The sequence below is a fragment of the Portunus trituberculatus genome, chromosome 11 (genome assembly GCF_017591435.1).
Source record: "Portunus trituberculatus isolate SZX2019 chromosome 11, ASM1759143v1, whole genome shotgun sequence".
Lineage (NCBI taxonomy): Eukaryota > Metazoa > Arthropoda > Malacostraca > Decapoda > Portunidae > Portunus > Portunus trituberculatus.
In genome coordinates this window covers 2,608,581-2,631,080 of record NC_059265.1, presented here as the reverse complement: position 1 = coordinate 2,631,080, position 22,500 = coordinate 2,608,581, and the positions used below count along the sequence as shown (strand labels likewise).

The window sequence follows — 22,500 nt, the reverse complement described above, 5'->3', positions numbered from 1 at the left end:
CTCAATTCAACTCAAGCTTCCTTAGAAAAGTGATCCGTTCATGATACGTTTTTACTAATTTTTTTTAATATTGATTCGTTGATTTGCAGGCAGGGTTCACTTGGAGAGAGAGAGAGAGAGAGAGAGAGAGAGAGAGAGAGAGAGAGAGAGAGAGAGAGAAATTGTTATTATATATTATACTCATTTCCCGTTAATGATACTTTTTTTTTTTTATTCGTTGATTTACAGGCAGGGTTCACTTTAGAGTCGTGAGAGAGAGAGAGAGAGAGAGAGAGAGAGAGAGAGAGAGAGAGAATTATTATCTTTCATAATCAATTTTTCGTTAATGATACGTTTTTTTTTTTTATTCGTTAATTTACAGGCAGGGTTCACTTAGAGCAGGGGTTCTCAACCTTTTTATCGTTAAGAATGAGTTATAAGACCATCTACCAGTACCCCCAGTATTGTCACATGGAACATGGAACTCAATATGCAATGGCACTGCAAAGGATTTTATTAGATCAGCTATCTAAGTACCCCTGGAAATCTTATGAACCCCCTGTGGTTTCGCGCTGTCAGGATGGCCACTGTCCATGAACTAACATCATTAGGTCTCTATGACGCTGAAGACGTCTATGCAGAACGGTTTGGTTGGCAATAGACAATCTCATTATCAGACTTTGATTTCTAAGTTATGAAAATAATCTCATTTACGGGGCTTCATAGGTTCACGGTGTCTTGTAATCTACTTACTAACCTAGAAGGAAAGAAAATATCATACTAACTTCGAGCTATCAATTGAGGAAGAAGCAATTTTTGTCCCAGGAATAGAGCAAGATGGTATATAAAAAAAACACAATGCATAGTTATAACCTAACTCTACTATTATAGCTTTTTTTTGTCGTAGATACATGTTTAGAAATACTTTACCTATCTTGATATTTCCTTACGTGACAAAAGAATATCCAAAAATATACGATATGCAGTTGACCATCTTTTCTGTGAAATATTACGATATCTGTTGAATCTGGCAACTTGTAGGAAGTTTGGGTCCTCTCTAGTGTTTCCTTATGATTGAAACATTGATATTTACACGTCATTGTGATCAGGAAATAAAGAAAACTAAGTTTGCTTTTTTCTAAGAGCATGAAATAGAAAAATTTATGTTTACAAGTGGCAGTTTATGTATAAGACAAGCAAACCTGTGTGCACTCATCCACTCTATCCAGAAGCTTAACTAATTTTCAAAAGTTCCCCAGTAGCTACACAACTACCATTGGTCTACTGTTTCTCAGTTACCTACAAACACGTACACATTCACGGCAGCAACATGCAAAGTACACTAAATACTGGAGCAAAGCTGCCTCACCTTGTTTCATTAATCACCTAACTCTTGCACACTTTCACACCAAAGCTATTTTTCATTTACCATCGACGATTTTATATTCGAATCAAAATTAAAACGACGATTGAGAACTTTTCGGCCTAAAAGATGTTTTGAGGCCGTGACGGCCTTGGGCGCCGCACGGGGAAGGAGGTGGCCGTCGGGTCCGGCCTGGGGCCCAAGGCAGGGAACTGGCTGCAGGTTGCTTTTCCTTGGTGGCCTCAAGCTTCACTACTAGTCGTCCACTTGCAGCGCATCACACTAGGCAAGGGTCGCCATAAGCAAGAGATCAATGTCTACCACTCACCGGATGGTGCCGTGAGGGAGCCCTAAAGGGGTGATAAAGGGCTCCTTGCATAGAATATGATGGTGAGTGGTGTGTGGGACCTCTGCTTATAATGACACCAGGCTGAACAACTCTGATGAACGAGGGCACGCTATGTGCCATGAGCCAGGCACTGACAGTACCAGGGTCCTTTACGTTAGGTTAGGTTAGGTTAGGTAAAAGGACTCACTTCATGACAGCGTTTGGGGAGTGGTGTGTGGCGGGTCATTGCTCATGGCGACCTGTGAGGCATTGAAAGGTTGCATCGTCACTGCTCTCATAACCACGGGACTGGGGTTGACCCTTTCTGGGTAAAAGTTTCGTCCCAGTACCTGTGAGGTAATAATACTTTGGATCGTTTCGCCATCGCCATCGCCGCACCGTTAGCCTGATAAACGGATCGTTATCCTCAACAAACACATCTGTACCGTGGACACTGGAATCGCAACCTGTCGTGGAATCCCATTGTTAGCGTGGACTCATTTTCCTTCGCGGCTTCAAGCTCACTGATTGTTGTCAACTTGCAGCGCCTCATACTAGGCAAGGCGTCGCCTTAAGCAGGGTGCCGTGTCTACCGTCCATCAGATGATGCCGTGAGGGGCCTTTAAGGGTGATAAGGGCTCCTTGCATAGAGTCTGGTGGTGAGTGGTGTGTACAGGACCTCTGCTTATAATGACATCGGGCTGAACAACTCGCCATGAACGAGGGCACGCTGTGCGCCATGAGCCAGGCACTGACCGTACCAGTGGTCCTTTACGGGGTGAAAAGGACTCACTGAGGTGTTTGGGGGTGGAGTGTGGCGGGTTATGCTCATGGCTACCGTGTGAGGCGCAGTAAGGTGGCAGCGTCACTCTCCTCGCACTCACGGGTCTGGGGTGAACTCTTACAGGGTGAAAGGGTTCGCCCCAGTACCTGTGTAGGCAAGTGAACTTCAACGTCGCAGTGAGGTGGCAGCGCCACTCTCCTCGCACCTAAGGGTGTGGGGTGGACCCTTACGGGTGAAGGGTTCATCCCAGTACCTGTGTAGGCAAGTGGACTTCAATTGCAGCGCAGGAAGGTGCAGCGTCACTTTACTCGCACTCAAGGGTGTTGGGTGGATTCTTACGGGGTGAAAGGTTCGTCCCAGTACCTGTGTAGGCAAGTGGACTTCAATATTGTGTCTTGAAATCGCATCGTGAGGACTGGAACCGCATCGACATCGTGGAAACCCGCATCGTTCCCGTGGAAACTGGAATTGCATCTTGATCGTGAAACTCGCATTATCATCTTGGAAACTGGAAGGGCATCTTTATCATGGAAAGGCATCGTCATTTTGGAAACTTGCATCGCTATCGAGGAAACTGGAATGCCATTGTTATCTTGGAAACTCACGCTATCGAGGAATCTGGAATCAAATCTTATCGTACACACTGTTATCGTGGAAGCTCTCGTGATCGTCGTTCGTTTCGTTATCTCTGAATTACTTAATTAGTCTTGGTATTATTATTAGCTTCCATAATAATAGAGATGTTGGTCATTTTTATCTTATCTTTTTTACTGTATTTTTTTTCAGGGTACAGTTTAGTGTTCTTCAACCTTTTCTAAATTCGTGCACCTTTTCGAGAAGCAAGGAGGACTATAAAGAAATGCATCAATATTCGTAATTTTTACTTTAAGACTGAAAATCGATAGATAACATTATTGAATATCTACCTGAAGCTACAGTTTTTTAGTCCTAAACAGTCGCTATATAGAGCGAAATGTACTAAAACAAAATGCCACATCTCAAACACATTAGGCCCGTGTTCCGTCGGAGTGTAATATATTACTATTGTGAATAAATCGCAATACTTTGATTAATATCAATAGGAGAGGACCCAAACTGTCACAATTTCAGTGTTCGCAGGAGAAGTCAGTATCGTCTCGCGGTACAGAGTAATCGTCTCTAAACACTGTATTATGATGTATCTATTGATTTGCCATACTCCTACCAGTATTTTCTGTTCTTATTCTACCATGGTATTTCTTTATAGTTACTTGAGTTTATACACTGACATCATAATATAGAGCAAAACATAATTGTCTGGTGTACCAAGATCTTTCATTTCTAGAGACTTGAAGACAGCACGGAACCTTAACACACATTTCACCTCGCTTCTGCACAGGTTAATTCTTCTTCCTCTCAACCTTTTAATGTGATGTACCCCTCGAAGTCTTTCAGTATTGATCACGTACCCCTTACCCACAATGCAGCGTCAGGAAGGGTAACAATAAATACATGGTTTATTGACTTAGTTTATTAAGTTTAAATTGTGTTATATATGTGGAGCAGACACAATTTTTAATTAATATTAGTATGTTTCTATGAGGTAGTGTCGATAGGAACTGGTACCTCACAGGGAGACACTATATGTGACTAACATGCAATGCATTTACCAAAAAGAAACTATATCAGACAATTTTCGATCATTATGGCAGTGAACTAGTGTTGCTTGCAGCTAGTTGCAACTTGTAACTAGTAACAGTGATAAATAAGTCACTGTGTGTGTGAATAACATATAAGATAAGAAATCGGAGCAAATATTATAGGTTTGCAAGGTTGTGTGGCAACTGATAGATAGAGAGAGAGAGAGAGAGAGAGAGAGAGAGAGAGAGAGAGAGAGAGAGAATATTATTATTATCATCTTATCATAATCATTTATTACGAAGGAAGCTTCAAACTGTTACAACATAATGATAAAAAAAAATCGTGTATAATTGTAAGTACTACACGGAAGGTGAGAATGCTTGATGAAACAAATTAATGCAATTGAGTGTGTGTAATGGTTGGTTTGGAAGGAGTTAAAGAGCGTGACTAGTTTATATCCAGGTGGTGGACCAGTGGTTAGGTTCACTGGCAGCGTTTCATATGCTCGTTTGCCCTCAAGTTGCTCTTTCCTTATTGGCAGGTTGGGGGGTGAGACAAGAACGAAGCAACGTCAGCAGTAGCTGGAACAGTATTAATCCAGACACCACGCCACCACCGACCCCTCGAGTGTACGCAGCCCAGTGTCCGTCTGTGTCTTGTCGTGGGCGTGACGTTCAGCAGCGGCAGGAACAGCAACGGGAAGCTTGATCTACGTGGGTTTTCGTGCGGCGGGTGACGTGCCGCTGCTGTGAGATTATCGGACCACACCACACACAGCACAGCACAGCACAGAGGAGGAGAGGTTAGTGGTTTTTATGTAAACGAATAGTGTAGGTATGAGGTGTTGGTGGTGTGTGCGCGTTGACACTGCAGTGGTGATAGGAAATTGTTAGTCAGTAACTTGAAGGTTGTTAGGAATGTTGACTGATAAAGGATAACTGGGTATGTGTAGGATGTGCACTGCGTCTATTGGAAGGTTAATTGTACGATGTCTGTGTGTGTCAATGTAGGATGTATCAGGAACCATCGCTACGTGTGGATGTTAAATTTACTTGGTGTAGTTGTCAATAAGGGCAGATGGTCGTTCATTCACTAGTGTGGTTAGAGTAACGTGGGTTCAGAATAGATTTGTGTAATGGCTGTAACAAGTGTAGTGTTTTCGTGGTCATTGTAGTTGTGTAGGAAGGAAGAATTACGCTCAACCTCTCCAGTACTGTGACGCATTTTCACCTTGAGATGTGTGTACGATTAAATCATTCTATTGATGTTACAAAGCGTGTATGGATGTCACAAGGTTTCTCAAGTTGTATAAAATCACCAAATAGTAAGAGAAGGAATATGAAAACGCGTCTTGGTGCTGAAGGGATTAAACGGGTCGCGTTACTATAGAACTCCTTTAAGTAAGTTGTATTTGAGGCTAAAATGTTTCAGGTTAGTCATTGTGGTTCCCTCGTTATAGAATAGGTACCAGAATCGGCGAAAAGAATGAGTGGACAGGATTTCCTAACGTAACGAGGCTGGTGTTTCAAGGTACGTGCATTAGAAGCGAGATGTGGTAGCATAACGATAAGTTTGGGGATATAACCATGAAATTAGTTCTTGAAGTGGTAGGCTGGCGTAAATGGTTCGAGGTTCACGAGTGACGGTGGGAGGGTTTGTGTGTGTGGGGAGGGTGGGAGGGTTTGTGTGTGGGGAGGGTTGAGAATGGCTGGGAGGAATGAAGTGAGCGTGAATGGCTCGTGGCAAGAGGAGGCAGAGTGGGAACTAACTGAATGCAGTGTGATAAAATAGAAGACAGAAGGGATGGATGGTGTGGTGCGAGTGTTTGGCTGGGTTAGGGCACTGTGAAGACGTGTAACTGAGTAGAGACGAGTGAAAGGCTGGCTGAGGCAGTGGTTGAGTTTTAGGACAGACAGAGGGGGGAATAAAGTGTTTAGAGTGAGTTTGGGCACATTATGGATGGAAGTGAAGACGTGAAGGGAATGTGTGGTGTTGGTCATTTAGAGATAATTAGTGAAAAAGATACTGCTGTTCATGTTTTTGTGATGGTATTGGTGGTGGTGGTGGTGGTGGTGGTAAGAATACGTAGAATGAAGAGTGAAAGGCTGATTGAGGCAGTGAAGGAGTTTGCTTAGGGCTATCTTGCTTGTTAGCTGTAGGGATAATTAGTGAACAAGTAAACAAGGTACTGCTTTGTTCATGCTTATTTTTGTCCATTACAGGCGTTGACGATCCAAAGGCCTGACTCCACAGCGGTAATGAGCCTCGTCTACCTTGCACTTTGACGGACAACGCTCACTACCAACACTTCTAGAAGCCTCCGCCACCGCCGTAAGATTGCATCGCGCACACGGTCTACTCTTAACGACCGCCACCGCCGCTGCCGCCGTTGAGGGAGATGGCTGGATGAGTGGGTGATAGAGGCGAGGCAGGTGTGGTGAGGCGGAGGATTGGAGACGAGAACCTACAGATGACGGCAGACACGGAAGATTCCACTAACCAGGTAGATGAATGTGTGGCAAGATTGGTTGTGTGGGTGAGGATCGGGTGTGGGGGAAGTTTGAGGGGGTTTGACGTGGTGTGGTTTACTGAGACTGGCGTGGGAGATGTGAGAATGAAGGGATGGGAGTGTCAGGATGAAGGGCCAGGATGCTACGTAACACGGGAGACGCTGGGAGGAGAACGAGGGAGAAGGGTGTAACTGGAGTGTAAGTGGAATAACGATCGAGGAGGGCGAGTGAGAGGCTGACTGAGGCAGTGAAGTGTGTATTGTAGGACAGTGTGGCGTGGTACATATGGAGATAATCAGTTAATTTTTCTCCATTACAGGAGTTGGTGATCCGAAGCCGTGACTGCAGCGATCCCGTGCGTCCTGCACCATCAAGGGAAGGACTCTGGCTTCGCACTGCGCCTACATTGACCGTTGCCGCCGCCGCTGCTACCGCTACTCGGAGGGGCACTGCCTCGCATTGGGCCTTCACTGCCGTCCCGCTAATACACGTGTCGCCGTCGCAGCTACTGGCACTGAGGGACTTCGCCTCTCAGCGGCCTGGCAAACACCTGCTACACCACCACCACTAACTCCACCACCGCAGTCCAGAGATTCAGCTTCGCATAGCAGACATCCTCCTATTCAACGCTTGCTGCCACTACCACCTCATTATGGTGGTGTCACTGTACTTGGATCTGTTGTCACTACTGAATAATAATGTGTAAAGAAATCTTTTTGTTTCGGTAAATTTCCTTTCCTGGGAATATTTGTTTTAAATTTCCTTTCCTGGGTTGTGGGTGGTTTCAGTGAGTAGTCGCCTCAAGCTGGCTTGGATCCGTCTGACACACCAATATTGCCTCCATTGACCACCACCTACACTCGCTCTAAACGATCACCCCAGAAATAAAACGCGCTAGATTTGAAGCTTTTTCTATTTATCATAAGCAATACAAAAAGTGGTTGTTAGGAAATGAAACTAAAGCGAAAAAGTTACATGACATTGATCAATACTTAATGTAAAAATGGTCCCAAAATACCATCTGGCTGAAAAATCTTCAAACGGTCTACATAAAATACAGCACTACTGGCCAAAAAAACACTAAAAATGGTAAAAATGTAGAAAAATGGCAAAAAAGCCGAAAAACGGGCCCTAAAAATCGTACTAATGGTAAAAATCTAGAAAAATGGCAAAATGGCAAAAAAAGCCGAAAAACGGGCCCTAAAAATCGTACTAAGTCGAAAATACTCTAAAGAGTCTCCGGAGATAAGGTGGATGCATATTGGAGCTAAAATTAAATACAAGAGTCTCCCTACACTTTTATTCAATTTTTGACATTATTACACATTGCCTGCAAAAAAAAAACCCACAAATATTTTCAACTGAATAAAACAATATATATACAAAGAATACAGAGAAAGTCTACACAAATTTTCAACTTAAAAATAAAAACTTCTACACATATTTTCAACTTAAAAATAAAAACTGAGTATAAAAAGTGAGCAAAATCCTATGGTGAAAAAGTCTAGACAATAAATAGACAAATTTTCAACTTAACAGTATAAAAAAAATTAGTCTACAATGATTTTCAACTTAATAATAAATAATATATAAAAGAATTTTCAACTTAATAATAAATAATATATAAAAGAATTTAAGTCTACAATAAATTTCAACTTAATATACAATAAATATTAACACCAATTTATAATATACAATAAATATTAACATGAATTTTCAACTTTGCAAAATTTTAAGAAATTTCAACTTCACAAATTATTTTTAAACAACTTTTCAAGTTAACAAATATTCAAAGATAAAAGAGAGAGAGAGAGAGAGAGAGAGAGAGAGAGAGAGAGAGAGAGAGAGAGAGAGAGAGAGAGAGAGAGAGAGAGAGAGAGAGAGAGAGAGAGAGAGAGAGAGAGAGAGAGAGAGAGAGAGAGAGAGAGAGAGAGAGAGAGAGAGAGAGAGAGAGAGAGAGAGAGAGAGAGAGAGAGAGAGAGAGAGAGAGAGAGAGAGAGAGAGAGAGAGAGAGAGAGAGAGAGAAAGAGAGAGAGAGTTAAGAAATAGAGAAAGAGAGAGAGAGAGAGAGAGAGAGAGAGAGAGAGAGAGAGAGAGAGAGAGAGAGAGAGAGAGAGAGAGAGAGAGAGAGAGAGAGAGAGAGAGAGAGAGAGAGAGAGAGAGAGAGAAGAGAGAGAGAGAGAAGAGAGAGAGAGAGAGAGAGAGAGAGAGAGAGAGAGAGAGAGAGAGAGAGAGAGAGAGAGAGAGAGAGAGAGAGAGAGAGAGAGAGAGAGAGAGAGAGAGAGAGAGAGAGAGAGAGAGAGAGAGAGAGAGAGAGAGAGAGAGAGAGAGAGAGAGAGAGAGAGAGAGAGAGAGAGAGAGAGAGCAATCAAAGTAAACAATCAAATAGTAATAATATACATGAAAACAACATTTTTAAAACACACACACATTAATCTTGTGCCCTCCATACACCCCTAATCATTAAAATGGTCTAATGGTACACAAATCTCAAGGTAAAATGTGTCCCAGTACTGAATTGATTAAAATAGTGAAGGCTGTGGCCATTAATGACCACCATAACCCTTGCTAATATCAATAAAATGGAGAGGTGTATGGAGATCACAAAATGTGTCCCAGTACTGAATTGATTAAAATAGTGAAGGCTGTGGCCATTAATCCTTTGACCACCATAGAACCTTGCTAATATCAATAAAATGGAGAGGTGTATGGAGATCACAAGATTAATGCTCACAGTCTTCACTATTTCAACCCCTTCAGTACTGGGACACATTTTTACCCTGAGATCTGTGTACCATTAAACCATTTTATTGATATTAGGAAAAGTTTATAGACATCAGAAGGTTAATGGTCACAGTCTTCACTATTTTAACCCCTTCAGTACTGGGACACATTTTACCTTGACATTTCTGTACCATTAGACCATTTTATTGACATTAGGAAAGGTCTACAGAGGTCAGAAGATTAACTGCCACATTCTTCATTATTTTAACCCCTTTAATACTAGGACATCTTGAGATTTTGTGTACCATTAGACCATTTTATTGACAGTAGGAAAGATCTATAGACGTCAGAAGACTAATGGCCACATTCTTCACTATTTTAACCCCTTCAACATTGAGACACATTTTTACCTTGAAATTTGTGTACAATTAGACATTTTATTGACATCAGGAAAGGTCTATAGAGGGCAGAAGAATAATGGCAACAGTCTTCACTATTTTAACCCCTTCAGTACTGGGACATATTTCTACCTTGAGATCTGCGTACCATTAGACCATTTTATTGACACTTGGAAAGATCTATGGAAGGCAGAAGATTAATGGCCATAATCTTCACTATTTTACCCCTTCAGTACTGGGACACATTTTTACCTTGAGATTTGTGTACCATTAGACCATTTTATTGACATTAGCAAGGGTCTATGGAGGTGACAAGATTAATAGCCACAGTCTTCACTATTTAACCCCTTCAGTACTGGGACACATTTTTACCTTGAGATTTGTGTACCATTAGATCTTTTCATTGCCATGAGAGAGAGAGAGAGAGAGAGAGAGAGAGAGAGAGAGAGAGAGAGAGAGAGAGAGAGAGAGAGAGAGAGAGAGAGAGAAGAGAGAGGAGAGGAGAGAGAGAGGAGAAGAGAGAGAGAGGAGGAGAGGAGAGGAGAAGAGAGGAGAAGAGAGAGAGAGAGAGAGAGAGAGAGAGAGAGAGAGAGAGAGAGAGAGAGAGAGAGAGAGAGAGAGAGAGAGAGAGAGAGAGAGAGAGAGAGAGAGAGAGAGAGAGAGAGAGAGAGAGAGAGAGAGAGAGAGAGAGAGAGAGAGAGAGAGAGAGAGAGAGAGAGAGAGAGAGAGAGAGAGAGAGAGAGAGAGAGAGAGAGAGAGAGAGAGAGAGAAAATTGTTATAGAGAGAGAATAAAGAGAGAGAGTTGTAAAGGCAGAATGACAAGATTTCTGTATTATTAAGTGGAGAAACAGTCTTGAAAACCCTGCCAGTCATCTGTGTGGCCTTGGAAAACAGTGGTGGTGAGAGAATAAGGGTATTTTATGGTTCCTGAGGCAGAGTGACATTTCTACAATATTAAGTGGAGAAACACTCATGAAAACCCTGCCAGTGATCTCTGTGGCCTTGGAAGGCGTGTTGTTGAGACAGCTAAGTGTTTGTGAATACAGGCCTTTGTCTGACACACAAGCAGCAACAATGCACATTCTTCATTCCGTCTGAGTTCAGTAAGTGAAGGAGTGAGTGAGTGCTGAGTCAATCTCTTAACAAGCACACTGCATCTTTGTCCAGAGAATCCAACACTTGCTTCACAAACTCATGTGGGGGATTGAAATAGTGAAGACTGTGCCCATTAATCTTGTCACCTCCATACACCCTTCTTAACCCCTTCAGTACTGGGACACATTTTTACCTTGAGATTTGTGCACCATTAGACCATTTTATTGACATTATTGAAGGTCTATGAAGGTCACAAAATTAATGGCCACAGTCTTCACAATTTTCACCCCCACGAGTTTGTGAAGCTGTACAAAATCACCAAATAGTCACCACAAGGAATATGGAAATGTGTCATGGTACTGAAGGGTTAATGTCAAAAAAGGGTATTACCATAGCCAAACTTTCTTCAAATGCCCTCAAAACATGCCAAATGGTCTTAAAATACCATAAAAACATGCCAAATGGTCTTAAAATACCATAAAAACATGCCAAATGGTCTTAAAATAATAAAACACAAATGGTCTTAAAATACCATAAAACATGCCAAATGGTCTTAAAATACCATAAAAACATGCCAAATGGTCTTAAAATACCATAAAAACATGTCAAATGGTCTTAAAATACCATAAAACATGTCAAATGGTCTTAAAAACCATAAAAACATGCCAAATGGTCTTAAAATACCATAAAACATGCCAAATGGTCTTAACATACCATAAAACATGCCAAATGGTCTTAACATACCATAAAACATGCCAAATGGTCTTAACATACCATAAAAACATGCCAAATGGTCTTAAAATACCATACAAACATGCCAAATGGTCTTAAAATACCATAAAACATGTCAAATGGTCTTAAAATGTCCTTATAATTAAAAATGCCAAACTGCTAATCTATCCTAACTATTCTTCATGGCTCCAGGTGTTGTCTTGTACTCTGGGTGTTGCTGATGGCTGTAGGTGTTGTAGAAGGCTTGTGTTGTGTTGTCGCTTGTCTTGTCTTGGCTTGGTGCAGTGTTCCAGCAGCAGTGTTCCAGCAGCATTCAGTGACTTGACTTTCCTGTAATGAGAGGTGCACTGTTTATATTGAGTCACCTTCACTATTTTGTAAACTGAACTGAACGCAACTCAAATGCCGTTAAAACATGTCAAACTTTTTTAACTGACCTCAAAACATGCAAAACTGTCTTAAAATCCTATCAAAACATATCAAACTGTCTTATAATTTCCTCAAAACCTGGCAAACTATCTTAAAATGCCCTCAAAACATACCAAACTGTCTTAAAATGTCCTCAAAACATGACAAACTGCCTTAAAATGGCTTCATAACATGCCAAATCTGTCTCAAATTAAAGATGTACTTACACATTAGTAGACCAATTCAGAAAATGAGCTTTCACCTAATCTTTTCAATTAAATAGAAAAATTTTAGTTTATTCTAAATTTCTAGTGTATTGCTATGATCTTAAATAATTAATATGCAACAAATTATACACAATGCACATGATTACAAAACAGAATTGTTACTTTCTTAGTTATGGAAATTTTACATCCTTAGGTTAACACAAGTAACTAAAAATTAAACTTGCATTAAAATCAATATACATATATAATTCAAGCTTCCACCTATTCCAGTATGATATCTTGGAAAAGGCTACCACTACCACTGTTAATTATAAATCAAATAAGAATATGCTGTTATTTACAATAATGCAAAATGCCTAACTATATATATATATATATATATATATATATATATATATATATATATATATATATATATATAAATTGCACTCAAAATCTGCCAAACTGCCTTAATATGCCCTCAAAACCTGCCAAACTGTCTTAAAATTCCATCAAAACATGTCAAACTATCTTAAATTAGCCTCAAAACCTGCCACTGTCTAAAATTGCCCTCAAAACATACCAAACTGTCTTAATATGCCCTGAAAACCTGCCAAACTGTCTTCAATTCACTTCAAAACCTCTCAAATTGTCTTAATATACCCTGAAAACCAGCCAAACTGTTTTAAATTGCTCTCAAAACCTGCCAAAATGTATTAAAATGCCCTAAAAAATGTCAAACTCTCAAAATGCCCTTAAAACATGCCAAACTATCTCAAGAAGAGAGAGAGAGAGAGAGAGAGAGAGAGAGAGAGAGAGAGAGAGAGAGAGAGAGAGAGAGAGAGAGAGAGAGAGAGAGAGAGAGAGAGAGAGAGAGAGAGAGAGAGAGAGAGAGAGAGAGAGCAATCAAAGTAAACAATCAAATAGTAATAATATACATGAAAACAACATTTTTAAAACAACACACACATTAATCTTGTGCCCTCCATACACCCTTGCTAATGTCATTAAAATGGTCTAATGGTACACAAATCTCAAGGTAAAAATGTGTCCCAGTACTGAATTGATTAAAATAGTGAAGGCTGTGGCCATTAATCCTTTGACCACCATAGACCCTTGCTAATATCAATAAAATGGAGAGGTGTATGGAGATCACAAGATTAATGGCCACAGTCTTCACTATTTCAACCCCTTCAGTACTGGGACACATTTTTACCCTGAGATCTGTGTACCATTAAACCATTTTATTGATATTAGGAAAAGTTTATAGACATCAGAAGGTTAATGGTCACAGTCTTCACTATTCTAACCCCTTCAGTACTGGGACACATTTTTACCTTGACATTTCTGTACCATTAGACCATTTTATTGACATTAGGAAAGGTATACAGAGGTCAGAAGATTAACAGCCACATTCTTCATTATTTTAACCCCTTTAATACTAGGACATCTTGAGATTTTGTGTACCATTAGACCATTTTATTGACAGTAGGAAAGATCTATACACGTCAGAAGACTAATGGCCACATTCTTCACTATTTTAACCCCTTCAACATTGAGACACATTTTACCTTGAAATTTGTGTACAATTAGACATTTTATTGACATCAGGAAAGGTCTATAGAGGGCAGAAGAATAATGGCAAGTCTTCACTATTTTAACCCCTTCAGTACTGGGACATATTTCTACCTTGAGATCTGCGTACCATTAGACCATTTTATTGACACTTGGAAAGATCTATGGAAGGCAGAAGATTAATGGCCATAATCTTCACTATTTTTACCCCTTCAGTACTGGGACACATTTTTTACCTTGAGATTTGTGTACCATTAGACCATTTTATTGACATTAGCAAGGGTCTATGGAGGTGACAAGATTAATAGCCACAGTCTTCACTATTTAACCCCTTCAGTACTGGGACACATTTTTACCTTGAGATTTGTGTACCATTACATCTTTTGAGAGAGAGAGAGAGAGAGAGAGAGAGAGAGAGAGAGAGAGAGAGAGAGAGAGAGAGAGAGAGAGAGAGAGAGAGAGAGAGAGAGAGAGAGAGAGAGAGAGAGAGAGAGAGAGAGAGAGAGAGAGAGAGAGAGAGAGAGAGAGAGAGAGAGAGAGAGAGAGTTGTAAAGGCAGAATGACAAGATTTCTGTATTATTAAGTGGAGAGAAAGTCTTGAAAACCCTGCCAGTCATCTGTGTGGCCTTGGAAAACAGTGGTGGTGAGAGAATAAGGGTATTTTTATGGTTCCTGAGGCAGAGTGACATTTCTACAATATTAAGTGGAGAAACACTCATGAAAACCCTGCCAGTGATCTCTGTGGCCTTGGAAGGCGTGTTGTTGAGACACCAAAGTGTTTGTGAATACAGGCCTTTGTCTGACACACAAGCAGCAACAATGCACATTCTTCATTCCCTCTGAGTTCAGTAAGTGAAGGAGTGAGTGAGTGCTGAGTCAATCTCTTAACAAGCACACTGCATCTTTGTCCAGAGAATCCAACACTTGCTTCACAAACTCATGTGGGGGATTGAAATAGTGAAGACTGTGCCCATTAATCTTGTCACCTCCATACACCCTTCTTAACCCCTTCAGTACTGGGACACATTTTACCTTGAGATTTGTGCACCATTAGACCATTTTATTGACATTATTGAAGGTCTATGAAGGTCACAAAATTAATGGCCACAGTCTTCACAATTTTCATCCCCACATGAGTTTGTGAAGCTGTACAAAATCACCAAATAGTCACCACAAGGAATATGGAAATGTGTCATGGTACTGAAGGGTTAATGTCAAAAAGGGTATTACCATAGCCAAACTTTCTTCAAATGCCCTCAAAACATGCCAAATGGTCTTAAAATACCATAAAAACATGCCAAATGGTCTTAAAATACCATAAAACATGTCAAATGGTCTTAAAATACCATAAAAACATGTCAAATGGTCTTAAAACATAAAACATACCAAATGGTCTTAAAATACCATAAAACATGCCAAATGGTCTTAAAATACCATACAAACATGCCAAATGGTCTTAACATACCATAAAACATGCCAAATGGTCTTAACATACCATAAAACATGCCAAATGGTCTTAACATACCATAACATAAAACATGCCAAATGGTCTTAAAATACCATACAAACATGCCAAATGGTCTTAAAATACCATAAAAACATGTCAAATGGTCTTAAAATGTCCTTATAATTAAAAATGCCAAACTGCTAATCTATCCTAACTATTCTTCATGGCTCCAGGTGTTGTCTTGTACTCTGGGTGTTGCTGATGGCTGTAGGTGTTGTAGAAGGCTTGTGTTGTGTTGTCGCTTGTCTTGTCTTGGCTTGGTGGTGCAGTGTTCCAGCAGCAGTGTGTCTTGACTTTCCTGTAATGAGAGGTGCACTGTTTATATTGAGTCACCTTCACTATTTTGTAAACTGAACTGAACGCAACTCAAATGCCGTTAAAACATGTCAAACTTTTTTAACTGACCTCAAAACATGCAAAACTGTCTTAAAATCCTATCAAAACATATCAAACTGTCTTATAATTTCCTCAAAACCTGGCAAACTATCTTAAAATGCCCTCAAAACATACCAAACTGTCTTAAAATGTCCTCAAAACATGACAAACTGCCTTAAAATGGCTTCATAACATGCCAAATCTGTCTCAAATTAAAGATGTACTTACACATTAGTAGACCAATTCAGAAAATGAGCTTTCACCTAATCTTTTCAATTAAATAGAAAAATTTTAGTTTATTCTAAATTTCTAGTGTATTGCTATGATCTTAAATAATTAATATGCAACAAATTATACACAATGCACATGATTACAAAACAGAATTGTTACTTTCTTAGTTATGGAAATTTTACATCCTTAGGTTAACACAAGTAACTAAAAATTAAACTTGCATTAAAATCAATATACATATATAATTCAAGCTTCCACCTATTCCAGTATGATATCTTGGAAAAGGCTACCACTACCACTGTTAATTATAAATCAAATAAGAATATGCTGTTATTTACAATAATGCAAAATGCTAACTATATATATATATATATATATATATATATATATATATATATATATATATATATATATATATATAAATTGCACTCAAAATCTGCCAAACTGCCTTAATATGCCCTCAAAACCTGCCAAACTGTCTTAAAATTCCATCAAAACATGTCAAACTATCTTAAATTAGCCTCAAAACCTGCCACTGTCTAAAATTGCCCTCAAAACATACCAAACTGTCTTAATATGCCCTGAAAACCTGCCAAACTGTCTTCAATTCACTTCAAAACCTCTCAAATTGTCTTAATATACCCTGAAAACCAGCCAAACTGTTTTAAATTGCTCTCAAAACCTGCCAAAATGTATTAAAATGCCCTAAAAAAATGTCAAACTCTCAAAATGCCCTTAAAACATGCCAAACTATCTCAAGAAGAAAGAAAGAGAGAGAGAGAGAGAGAGAGAGAGAGAGAGAGAGAGAGAGAGAGAGAGAGAGAGAGAGAGAGAGAGAGAGAGAGAGAGAGAGAGAGAGAGAGAGCAATCAAAGTAAACAATCAAATAGTAATAATATACATGAAAACAACATTTTAAAACAACACACACATTAATCTTGTGCCCTCCATACACCCTTGCCAATGTCATTAAAATGGTCTAATGGTACACAAATCTCAAGGTAAAATGTGTCCCAGTACTGAATTGATTAAAATAGTGAAGGCTGTGGCCATTAATCCTTTGACCACCATAGACCCTTGCTAATATCAATAAAATGGAGAGGTGTATGGAGATCACAAGATTAATGGCCACAGTCTTCACTATTTCAACCCTTTCAGTACTGGGACACATTTTTACCCTGAGATCTGTGTACCATTAAACCATTTTATTGATATTAGGAAAAGTTTATAGACACCAGAAGGTTAATGGTCACAGTCTTCACTATTCTAACCCCTTCAGTACTGGGACACATTTTTACCTTGACATTTCTGTACCATTAGACCATTTTATTGACATTAGGAAAGGTATACAGAGGTCAGAAGATTAACAGCCACATTCTTCATTATTTTAACCCCTTTAATACTAGGACATCTTGAGATTTTGTGTACCATTAGACCATTTTATTGACAGTAGGAAAGATCTATACACGTCAGAAGACTAATGGCCACATTCTTCACTATTTTAACCCCTTCAACATTGACACATTTTACCTTGAAATTTGTGTACAATTAGACATTTTATTGACATCAGGAAAGGTCTATAGAGGGCAGAAGAATAATGGCAAGTCTTCACTATTTTAACCCCTTCAGTACTGGGATATATTTCTACCTTGAGATCTGCGTACCATTAGACCATTTTATTGACACTTGGAAAGATCTATGGAAGGCAGAAGATTAATGGCCATAATCTTCACTATTTTACCCCTTCAGTACTGGGACACATTTTTTACCTTGAGATTTGTGTACCATTAGACCATTTTATTGACATTAGCAAGGGTCTATGGAGGTGACAAGATTAATAGCCACAGTCTTCACTATTTAACCCCTTCAGTACTGGGACACATTTTTACCTTGAGATTTGTGTACCATTACATCTTTTCATTGAGAGAGAGAGAGAGAGAGAGAGAGAGAGAGAGAGAGAGAGAGAGAGAGAGAGAGAGAGAGAGAGAGAGAGAGAGAGAGAGAGAGAGAGAGAGAGTTGTAAAGGCAGAATGACAAGATTTCTGTATTATTAAGTGGAGAGAAAGTCTTGAAAACCCTGCCAGTCATCTGTGTGGCCTTGGAAAACAGTGGTGGTGAGAGAATAAGGGTATTTTTATGGTTCCTGAGGCAGAGTGACATTTCTACAATATTAAGTGGAGAAACACTCATGAAAACCCTGCCAGTGATCTCTGTGGCCTTGGAAGGCGTGTTGTTGAGACACCAAAGTGTTTGTGAATACAGGCCTTTGTCTGACACACAAGCAGCAACAATGCACATTCTTCATTCCTCTGAGTTCAGTAAGTGAAGGAGTGAGTGAGTGCTGAGTCAATCTTTAACAAGCACACTGCATCTTTGTCCAGAGAATCCAACACTTGCTTCACAAACTCATGTGGGGATTGAAATAGTGAAGACTGTGCCCATTAATCTTGTCACCTCCATACACCTTCTTAACCCCTTCAGTACTGGGACACATTTTACCTTGAGATTTGTGCACCATTAGACCATTTTATTGACATTATTGAAGGTCTATGAAGGTCACAAAATTAATGGCCACAGTCTTCACAATTTTCATCCCACATGAGTTTGTGAAGCTGTACAAAATCACCAAATAGTCACCACAAGGAATATGGAAATGTGTCATGGTACTGAAGGGGTTAATGTCAAAAAGGGTATTACCATAGCCAAACTTTCTTCAAATGCCCTCAAAACATGCCAAATGGTCTTAAAATACCATAAAAACATGCCAAATGGTCTTAAAATACCATAAAAACATGTCAAATGGTCTTAAAATACCATAAAGACATGTCAAATGGTCTTAAAACATAAAAACATACCAAAATTGTCTTAAAATACCATAAAAACATGCCAAATGGTCTTAAAATAACATACAAACATGCCAAATGGTCTTAACATACCATAAAACATGCCAAATAGTCTTAACATACCATAAAAACATGCCAAATGGTCTTAACATACCATAAAAACATGCCAAATGGTCTTAAAATACCATACAAACATGCCAAATGGTCTTAAAATACCATAAAACATGTCAAATGGTCTTAAAATGTCCTTATAATTAAAAATGCCAAACTGCTAATCTATCCTAACTATTCTTCATGGCTCCAGGTGTTGTCTTGTACTCTGGGTGTTGCTGATGGCTGTAGGTGTTGTAGAAGGCTTGTGTTGTGTTGTGGCTTGTCTTGTCTTGGCTTGGTGGTGCAGTGTTCCAGCAGCAGTGTCTCCTTGGCAGCATTCAGGGACTTGACTTTCCTGTAATGAGAGGTGCACTGTTTATATTGAGTCACCTTCACTATTTTGTAAACTGAACTGAACGCAACTCAAATGCCGTTAAAACATGTCAAACTTTTTTAACTGACCTCAAAACATGCAAAACTGTCTTAAAATCCTATCAAAACATATCAAACTGTCTTATAATTTCCTCAAAACCTGGCAAACTATCTTAAAATGCCCTCAAAACATACCAAACTGTCTTAAAATGTCCTCAAAACATGACAAACTGCCTTAAAATGGCTTCATAACATGCCAAATCTGTCTCAAATTAAAGATGTACTTACACATTAGTAGACCAATTCAGAAAATGAGCTTTCACCTAATCTTTTCAATTAAATAGAAAAATTTTAGTTTATTCTAAATTTCTAGTGTATTGCTATGATCTTAAATAATTAATATGCAACAAATTATACACAATGCACATGATTACAAAACAGAATTGTTACTTTCTTAGTTATGGAAATTTTACATCCTTAGGTTAACACAAGTAACTCAAAAATTAAACTTGCATTAAAATCAATATACATATATAATTCAAGCTTCCACCTATTCCAGTATGATATCTTGGAAAAGGCTACCACTACCACTGTTAATTATAAATCAAATAAGAATATGCTGTTATTACAATAATGCAAAATGCCTAACTATATATATATATATATATATATATATATATATATATATATATATATATATATATATATATATAAATTGCACTCAAAATCTGCCAAACTGCCTTAATATGCCCTCAAAACCTGCCAAACTATCTTAAAATTCCATCAAAACATGTCAAACTATCTTAAATTAGCCTCAAAACCTGCCACTGTCTAAAACTGCCCTCAAAATATACCAAACTGTCTTAATATGCCCTGAAAACCTGCCAAACTGTCTTCAATTCACTTCAAAACCTCTCAAATTGTCTTAATATACCCTGAAAACCAGCCAAACTGTTTTAAATTGCTCTCAAAACCTGCCAAAATGTATTAAAATGCCCTAAAAAATGTCAAACTCTCAAAATGCCCTTAAAACATGCCAAACTATCTCAAGAAAGAAAGAAAGAAAGAAAGAGAGAGAGAGAGAGAGAGAGAGAGAGAGAGAGAGAGAGAGAGAGAGAGAGAGAGAGAGAGAGAGAGAGAGAGAGAGAGAGAGCAATCAAAGTAAACAATCAAATAGTAATAATATACATGAAAACAACATTTTTAAAACAACACACACACATTAATCTTGTGCCCTCCATACACCCTTGCTAATGTCATTAAAATGGTCTAATGGTACACAAATCTTAAGGTAAAAATGTGTCCCAGTACTGAATTGATTAAAATAGTGAAGGCTGTGGCCATTAATCCTTTGACCACCATAGACCCTTGCTAATATCAATAAAATGGAGGGGTGTATGGAGATCACAAGATTAATGGCCAGTCTTCACTATTTCAACCCTTTCAGTACTGGGACACATTTTTACCCTGAGATCTGTGTACCATTAAACCATTTTATTGATATTAGGAAAAGTTTATAGACACCAGAAGGTTAATAGTCACAGTCTTCACTATTCTAACCCCTTCAGTACTGGGACACATTTTTACCTTGACATTTCTGTACCATTAGACCATTTTATTGACATTAGGAAAGGTATACAGAGGTCAGAAGATTAACAGCCACATTCTTCATTATTTTAACCCCTTTAATACTAGGACATCTTGAGATTTTGTGTACCATTAGACCATTTTATTGACAGTAGGAAAGATCTATACACGTCAGAAGACTAATGGCCACATTCTTCACTATTTTAACCCCTTCAACATTGAGACACATTTTTACCTTGAAATTTGTGTACAATTAGACATTTTATTGACATCAGGAAAGGTCTATAGAGGGCAGAAGAATAATGGCAAGTCTTCACTATTTTAACCCCTTCAGTACTGGGATATATTTCTACCTTGAGATCTGCATACCATTAGACCATTTTATTGACACTTGGAAAGATCTATGGAAGGCAGAAGATTAATGGCCATAATCTTCACTATTTTTACCCCTTCAGTACTGGGACACATTTTTTACCTTGAGATTTGTGTACCATTAGACCATTTTATTGACATTAGCAAGGGTCTATGGAGGTGACAAGATTAATAGCCACAGTCTTCACTATTTAACCCCTTCAGTACTGGGACACATTTTTACCTTGAGATTTGTGTACCATTACATCTTTTCATTGCCATGAGAGAGAGAGAGAGAGAGAGAGAGAGAGAGAGAGAGAGAGAGAGAGAGAGAGAGAGAGAGAGAGAGAGAGAGTTGTAAAGGCAGAATGACAAGATTTCTGTATTATTAAGTGGAGAGAGTCTTGAAAACCCTGCCAGTCATCTGTGTGGCCTTGGAAAACAGTGGTGGTGAGAGAATAAGGGTATTTTTATGGTTCCTGAGACAGAGTGACATTTCTACAATATTAAGTGGAGAAACACTCATGAAAACCCTGCCAGTGATCTCTGTGGCCTTGGAAGGCGTGTTGTTGAGACACCAAAGTGTTTGTGAATACAGGCCTTTGTCTGACACACAAGCAGCAACAATGCACATTCTTCATTCCTCTGAGTTCAGTAAGTGAAGGAGTGAGTGAGTGCTGAGTCAATCTCTTAACAAGCACACTGCATCTTTGTCCAGAGAATCCAACACTTGCTTCACAAACTCATGTGGGGGATTGAAATAGTGAAGACTGTGCCCATTAATCTTGTCACCTCCATACACCCTTCTTAACCCCTTCAGTACTGGGACACATTTTACCTTGAGATTTGTGCACCATTAGACCATTTTATTGACATTATTGAAGGTCTATGAAGGTCACAAAATTAATGGCCACAGTCTTCACAATTTTCATCCCCACATGAGTTTGTGAAGCTGTACAAAATCACCAAATAGTCACCACAAGGAATATGGAAATGTGTCATGGTACTGAAGGGTTAATGTCAAAAAAGGGTATTACCATAGCCAAACTTTCTTCAAATGCCCTCAAAACATGCCAAATGGTCTTAAAATACCATAAAAACATGCCAAATGGTCTTAAAATACCATAAAACATGTCAAATGGTCTTAAAATACCATAAAACATGTCAAATGGTCTTAAAACATAAAACATACCAAATTGTCTTAAAATACCATAAAAACATGCCAAATGGTCTTAAAATACCATAAAACATGCCAAATGGTCTTAACATACCATAAAACATGCCAAATGGTCTTAACATACCATAAAACATGCCAAATGGTCTTAACATACCATAAAAACATGCCAAATGGTCTTAAAATACCATACAAACATGCCAAATGGTCTTAAAATACCATAAAAACATGTCAAATGGTCTTAA

General features: G+C 38.9%; 1 protein-coding gene and 1 long non-coding RNA gene across 4 annotated transcripts in view; one reads left to right on the top strand and one right to left on the bottom strand.

Annotated features, from left to right (window-relative positions):
- Nucleotides 1–22,500, bottom strand: part of LOC123502275 — a 487,861-nt gene that overhangs the window by 29,743 nt on the left and 435,618 nt on the right. The gene's annotated exons all lie outside the window — the stretch shown is intronic.
- Nucleotides 4,634–7,295, top strand: LOC123502302. Of its 2 annotated transcripts, none has more exons than XR_006673904.1 (3): nucleotides 4,634–4,787; nucleotides 6,297–6,577; nucleotides 6,904–7,295. It is a non-coding gene; the product is annotated as an uncharacterized LOC123502302 (long non-coding RNA). The 2 variants fall into 2 exon arrangements; XR_006673905.1 differs by lacking the exon at nucleotides 4,634–4,787 and adding an exon at nucleotides 4,805–4,876.